The 7,290-nt window shown below is 40.0% G+C and overlaps 3 non-coding genes across 3 annotated transcripts; all 3 read left to right on the forward strand.

Annotated features, from left to right (window-relative positions):
* Positions 1-1,879: 1,879 nt before the first annotated feature.
* trnat-agu lies at positions 1,880-1,953 on the forward strand. Its single transcript has one exon. It is a non-coding gene; the product is annotated as a tRNA-Thr (tRNA).
* A 1,016-nt stretch (positions 1,954-2,969) lies between these two features.
* trnat-agu lies at positions 2,970-3,043 on the forward strand. Its single transcript has one exon. It is a non-coding gene; the product is annotated as a tRNA-Thr (tRNA).
* Positions 3,044-4,057: 1,014 nt separating this feature from the next.
* Positions 4,058-4,131, forward strand: trnaa-agc. Its single transcript has one exon. It is a non-coding gene; the product is annotated as a tRNA-Ala (tRNA).
* The last annotated feature ends 3,159 nt before the right edge of the window (positions 4,132-7,290 follow it).

A 7,290-nucleotide genomic window follows, 5' to 3' on the forward strand; every position in this document is an offset into this window, starting at 1 on the left:
TTCCAATCTTACGGAAAAAGGGCTCTTTTTGAATGAGTTAAACCTACCACCTGTGGAAAGCGCAACTGGGTCTTCAGTTTATTCATTACCGAGGCCCAAATAAAAAGAGTTCAGCCAGCTTGTACACGTCACTTTCAAAGCATGAGTAGGCTCTACACGCCAGCTCTTGAAGCCAGCAGTGATCGTATAGCGGTTAGTACTCTGAGTTGTGGCCTCAGCAACCCTGGTCACCGAACTGCAATGTAATTTCAAAAGGGTTGTATTTTGAACGAGATCAAACTTACTGTATAAGCGAAGAAACTCCACAGCTGTGCTAATTGACCAAGACCCCAATTCATGGAAGGTTAATTACTTCCATTATTACATTATCTCCTGTGTTAGAGGATTTTAACATTTTCAAGCTCGACACCCAAATGTGAATTGTAGTGTCCTCGAACAACCAAAGTAATAAAGAAATAATGTATAATTCTGAATGTTTACTGATATCTTGCGACCCACCTATCTCATGTTAATAACCACTTTGGGTCCAAAATCGTTGTTTAAGAATCCATGTCAGAGGTTCTTGAGTTTATTCATCTCGAGACCAAATGAAAAGTGTACTGTCCTCGAATGACCATAATTAAGAAGAAACAGTATGCGATTACAAATGTTTACTGATATCTCGCTACCCACCTTTCACATGCTCAGGCCCACTTTAGGACCCAAAACATAGCTTAATCTTGCTCCTACCTGGCACGAAGGCGTCCCATCTAGACATCTGGAAATGCAAATGTTTTGCTACACTAAATGCTAATAGTACTAGTTAAAACTCAAACGTTCATTAAAATACACATGCAGGAGTATTGAATTAAAGCTAGATGTCATTGTGAATCCAGGCAACGGTCAGATTTTTAAAATGCTTTTTAGCGAAAGCATGAGAAGCTATTATCTGATAGCATGTAACACCCCAAAAGACCCACAGGTGGAGGTAAACAAAATAATTAGCAATGGGTTTAGACAAACCGGCACAAATAAAATATAAAACATTCATTACCTTTCACCATCTTCTTTGTTGGCACTCCAAGATGTCCCATAATCTCTATTGAGTCTTTTTTCCAATTAAATCGGTCCATATATAGCCTAGATATCGATCTATGAAGACTGTGTGATAAACAAAAAAATAGCTTCTTATAACTTGTACATGTCATTTTTTTAAATAAAAAGTCGGCGATACATTTTCACAAAACACTTGAAATTATTTTGTAATGCAACTTTAGGTATTATTAAACGCTAATAAGCGATCAAATTGATCACGAACTGCAATGTATATTCTTTGGCTGTCCGTCTGGAAATAATGTCCGGCCTTGTGTCTGTTTGACCAAGAAACAAAGCTGAGGCAAATGACAAGACTCTAGACAACGTGTGGAAGCTGTAGGTATTGCAACCTTAGCCCCATTAAATGTGGTTCATCTTTATCAATGGGTTCAAGTAAAGCATGGATGTATTTTTCCATTTTCAGTGATCAGATTTTCCTGGGCTTTTCATGAAAATACGTTCTGTTATAGTCACAATCATGATTTAACCAGTTTTAGACGTCTGAGTGTTTTCTATCCACAAATACTAATCATATGCACATACTATATTCCTGGCATGAGTAGCAGGGCGCTGAAATGTTTACAGATTTTTAACAAAATGTTCGAAAAAGTAGGGGTAGGATTAACAGGTTTTAAGAAACCCTGTTGGTTGACAATTGAAGGTGTCCGTATCGATTCCAATATTAGTAAATGACATTTGTTTTGTGACGTGTTTTTGCGAGACAGAGACATGGGTGAAATAAATGAGACTGGTTTGATTGAAATAGGTTTGGGAGTTCTTATCTGCAATAGAAGTCAAATATATGGGTGCTGTGGCTTAGTTGGTTAAAGCGCCTGTCTAGTAAACAGGAGATCCTGAGTTTAAATCTCAGCAGTACCTTTTCAAGCATTTGATTGTACACACTGGTGGAGAAGGTCAGAGGGGAGGGCACTCTTGTTTTCTCACCAATGGGTTTAGAGAATTAGGCAAGTGGAGAGGAGGGAAGATGTGAGGAGGATGCAATTGAGATATTCCAATGTTACGGAAAAAGGGCTCTTTTTGAATGAGTTAAACGTACCGACTGTGGAAAGTGCAACTGGGTCTTCAGTTTATTCATTACCGAGGCCCAAATGAAAAGAGTTCAGCCAGCTTGTACACGTCACTTTCAAAGCATGAGTAGGCTCTACACGCCAGCTCTTGAAGCCAGCGGTGATCGTACAGCGGTAAGTATTCTGAATTGTGGCCTCAGCAACCCCGGTCCAAACTGCAATGTCATTTCAAAAGGGTTGTATTTTGAATGAGATCAAACTTACTGTGTAAGCGAAGAAACTCAACAACTGTGCTATTTGACCAAGACCCCATTTCATGGTAGGTTAATTACTTACATTATTACATTATCTCCTGTGTTGGAGGATTTTAACATTTTCAAGCTCGACACCCAAACGTGAATTGTAGTGTCCTCGAACAACCAAAGTAATAAAGAAATAATGTATGATTCTGAATGTTTACTGATATCTTGCGACCCACCTATCACAAGTTAATAACCGCTTTGGGTCCAAAATCATTGTTTAAGAATCCATGTCAGAGGTTCTTGAGTTTATTCATTTTGCGACCAAATGAAAATTGTACTGTCCTCGAATGACCATAATTAAGAAGAAACAGTATGTGATTACAAATGTTTACTGATATCTCGCTACCCACCTTTCACATGCTCAGGCCCACTTTGGGACCCAAAACATAGCTTAAGAAACCCTGTTGCTTGACAATTGAAGGTGTCCGTATCGATTCCACTATTAGTAAATGACATTTGTTTTGTGACGTGTTTTTGCCAGACCGAGCAATGGGTTAAATGAATGAGACTGGTTTGATTCAAATAGGTGTGGGAGTTATAATCTGCAATAGATGTCATATAAATGGGTGCTGTGGCTTAGTTGGTTAAAGCGCCTGTCTAGTAAACAGGAGATCCTGAGTTCAAATCTCAGCAGTACCTTTTCAAGCCTTTGATTGTACACATTGGTGGAGGAGGGCACTCTGGTTTTCTCACCAATGGGTTTAGAGAATTAGGCAAGTGGAGAGAAGATATGAGGAGGATGCAATTGAGATATTCCAATCTTACGGAAAAAGGGCTCTTTTTGAATGAGTTAAACCTACCACCTGTGGAAAGCGCAACTGGGTCTTCAGTTTATTCATTACCGAGGCCCAAATAAAAAGAGTTCAGCCAGCTTGTACACGTCACTTTCAAAGCATGAGTAGGCTCTACACGCCAGCTCTTGAAGCCAGCAGTGATCGTATAGCGGTTAGTACTCTGAGTTGTGGCCTCAGCAACCCCGGTCCAAATCCGGGTCACCGAACTGCAATGTCATTTCAAAAGGGTTGTATTTTGAACGAGATCAAACTTACTGTGTAAGGCGAAGAAACTCAACAACTGTGCTATTTGACCAAGACCCCAATTCATGGTAGGTTAATTACTTACATTATTACATTATCTCCTGTGTTGGAGGATTTTAACATTTTCAAGCTCGACACCCAAACGTGAATTGTAGTGTCCTCGAACAACCAAAGTAATAAAGAAATAATGTATGATTCTGAATGTTTACTGATATCTTGCGACCCACCTATCACAAGTTAATAACCGCTTTGGGTCCAAAATCATTGTTTAAGAATCCATGTCAGAGGTTCTTGAGTTTATTCATTTTGCGACCAAATGAAAATTGTACTGTCCTCGAATGACCATAATTAAGAAGAAACAGTATGCGATTACAAATGTTTACTGATATCTCGCTACCCACCTTTCACATGCTCAGGCCCACTTTGGGACCCAAAACATAGCTTAAGAAACCCTGTTGCTTGACAATTGAAGGTGTCCGTTTCGATTCCAATATTAGTAAATGACATTTGTTTTGTGATGTGTTTTTGCCAGACCGAGCAATGGGTTAAATGAATGAGACTGGTTTGATTCAAATAGGTGTGGGAGTTATTATCTGCAATAGATGTCATATAAATGGGTGCTGTGGCTTAGTTGGTTAAAGCGCCTGTCTAGCAAACAGGAGATCCTGAGTTCAAAACTCAGCAGTACCTTTTCAAGCATTTGATTGTACACATTGGTGGGGAGGGCACTCTGGTTTTCTCACCAATGGGTTTAGAGAATTAGGCAAGTGGAGAGGAGAGAAGATGTGAGGAGGATGCAATTGAGATATTCCAATATTAAGGAAAAAGGGCTCATTTTGAATGAGTAGATTAATCAGTTAATGTAAATCATAAGAGAGGGAGAGAGATAGAGACAGCAAAAGAGAAGAAAGAAAATGGGAGTCAGATGTGAGTGAGCATAAATTAGTCCTTCATTAAAACTATTTCAAACACTCAGTCTCTCCCAATCTCCTCTCTCTCTCTCCCTCTCTGAGACATTGATGTTGGTCTATTTGCATTGCGTGCCCCCCCCCCCCCCACGGGCTATCTGCACTGTGTCCCGCCACCCACCTCCCACCAACCCCTCTTTTACGCTACTGCTACTCTCTGTTCATCAATAATGCATAGTCACTTTAACCATATCTACATGTCATACTACCTCAATCAGCCTGACTAACTGGTGTCTGTATGTAGCCTCGCTACTTTTAATGCCTTGCTACTGTATATAGCCTGTTTTTTTACTGTTGTTTTATTTCTTTACTTACCTATTGTTCACCTAACACCTTTTTGCACTATTGGTTAGATCCTGTAAGTAAACATTTCACTCCAAGGTCTACACCTGTTGTATTTGGCGCAAGTGACAAATAAACTTTGATTTGATTTAATTTAGAACCATATCCCTCCACAAAGAACTATTTTTTTCAGAATGCAGGGGGACCACACCAACATTAATGTCTCTCAGAGGGAGAGAGAGCCTTAATTAATTAATTAGTCCTTAATTAAAACAATTTCAAACACTCTCTCTCCTTTTTCCCTCTCTGTCTCTCCCAATCTGAGACATTGATGTTGACAGTCTGAAAGGGTCCAGCTATATTTACATATTGCAGATGGTAATAATATTTACACTATTCTGTTGATTATTATTCTGATAGCGTGCAAGCGGGGGATTGTACTGCATTCACAAGGCAGCAAACCCAATTTCCCTTTAATTTGACATGAAACAAGCTACAGCCAGGGAAATAAGAGATATCTGCTATTGCAAGCGATCCTTTTCCATGCTTGTGGGTTTCATGTTTTCATGGAAACCGAGGAGGGGAGGTCAATAATATGAATGCCAGGGTATCAAGGGTAAGTGCAACTCTGAAATAGCAATGATACTATGAAATATACAACACTCTTTCAATGTCAATGAAGGAAAAGTAATCCATTTCCTATGGTCTATATGATTGGAGGAGTAGGTGCTAGGCCTTTCTGTTATGATTCTGTTCTCCTGTACTTCTTGCTGCCCTACAATATTAAAGGCTGCCATTCTCTGTAATAATTTTGCTATTTTAATCAAAACAACAAAATAACATAACTACAACTCACATTCCCCAACAATATCACACACACACACACACACACACACACACACACACACACACACACACACACACACACACACACACACACACACACACACACACACACACACACACACACACACACACACACACACACACACACACACACACACACACACACACACACACACACACACACACACACTCAATATAACGTAATTATATCACCTAGTACCAAGGATCACCAGCCTACACAACATTAAATACAACTTTTGAAATATGACTCAAAGCAGCACAACATCCCTTCTACAGTGTACCAGCAGAAACAACATGTTTGACCTAGATTTCTCTCTCTCTCACGCACACGCACACACACATGCACACACACACACATGTATGCACGCAAACACATGCACACACACTCATACAAAAACACACACTTGTCAAAATCCCTGCTTTCTAAAGCATCTTTTGAAAGAGGAATCGGGTCAAGTGATTGCAGCACCCGGTTTTAGAACTCAGCTGAAAAGATGTGACCGTTGTCAGAAATACGACAACGTTGGTTTTTATTTTGGCAGAAATATTCACGTGAGACAGTTTAATTGAAAATAATTAATTAAAAACTGTTTTTCCTACAAACTTCCTCAGTCCAAATGAATCTAAGTCTAATAGTCACCTCATGGATGCTTGTAGCCTGGTTTTAATCCAAAGTCTGGTTTGGGCAAAATTCTGATGACCCTAATGTTAATGACCCTGTAAAAATACGGTGTAGATGATCTCAGCAATGGCCAGAAGCATCATGAGGAGAGGCAGGGAGTGTGTTTGTAACGCCGGGTGAGTGATGAGTGAGGAGTCAAATGCAGAGAGCGAAGTGAACGGGAAAAACGCTTTAATGTCCTTCAAAACGTAACAGGTCCAAACATGGGTGAGTGCCCTAAAACACTGGTGCTAAACAAACCCAAAACAAACACGATACCAAACATAACAAACCAACAAGCCGCACAAACACCAACGAACTTAAATAACACCCATCCCAAAACCCCAACAAGGAACAGGTGAAAACAATTGGACAAAAACAAACGAAAAGGAAAAAGGGATCGGTGGCAGCTAGTAGATCGGCGACGACGACCATCGAGCGTCACCAGAACAGGAAGGGGAGCCACCTTCGGTGGTATTCGTGACAGTGTTTTGATCCTCCAATCATTGGTGTGATATTGTCTTAAATACTGCATATGAATGATACTGAGATTTGAGTTTAACGTTGAGCTTCTTACAATACATACGTTTGACAGGGTTTTCACCATCCATAGGGACAGGAGTTTTTCTAAACCATATCACATGATTAGAAAAACTGTCCTCATCATTTTTTAACTATGCAAATCAGTTTAGAACAAATTCTTACTTGCAATGACAGCCTAGGAACAGGGGGTTTAATTGCCTTGTTCAGGTGCAAAACAACAGATTTTTACTTGGCCAGCTTAGGGATTTGATTTAGCAACCATTCAGTTACTGGCCCAAGGCTCTTAGCACTAGGCTACCTGCCACCCCGCAACCCATCAGAGCCCATACAAAACCTTAGAACAACTAATTAATCTGTCATAACCTCTGTCATACCCGAAAGGGTCTGGATTTAAACCTGGTTAGGTTACCAAATCACGAAAAACTCAGAGCCCATACAAAACCTTAGAACAACTAATTAATCTGTCATAACCTCTGTCATACCCGAAAGGGTCTGGATTTAAACCTGGTTAGGTTACCAAATCACGAA

This window comes from Oncorhynchus gorbuscha, linkage group LG10, assembly GCF_021184085.1.
Source record: "Oncorhynchus gorbuscha isolate QuinsamMale2020 ecotype Even-year linkage group LG10, OgorEven_v1.0, whole genome shotgun sequence".
In the NCBI taxonomy this organism is placed as follows: domain Eukaryota; kingdom Metazoa; phylum Chordata; class Actinopteri; order Salmoniformes; family Salmonidae; genus Oncorhynchus; species Oncorhynchus gorbuscha.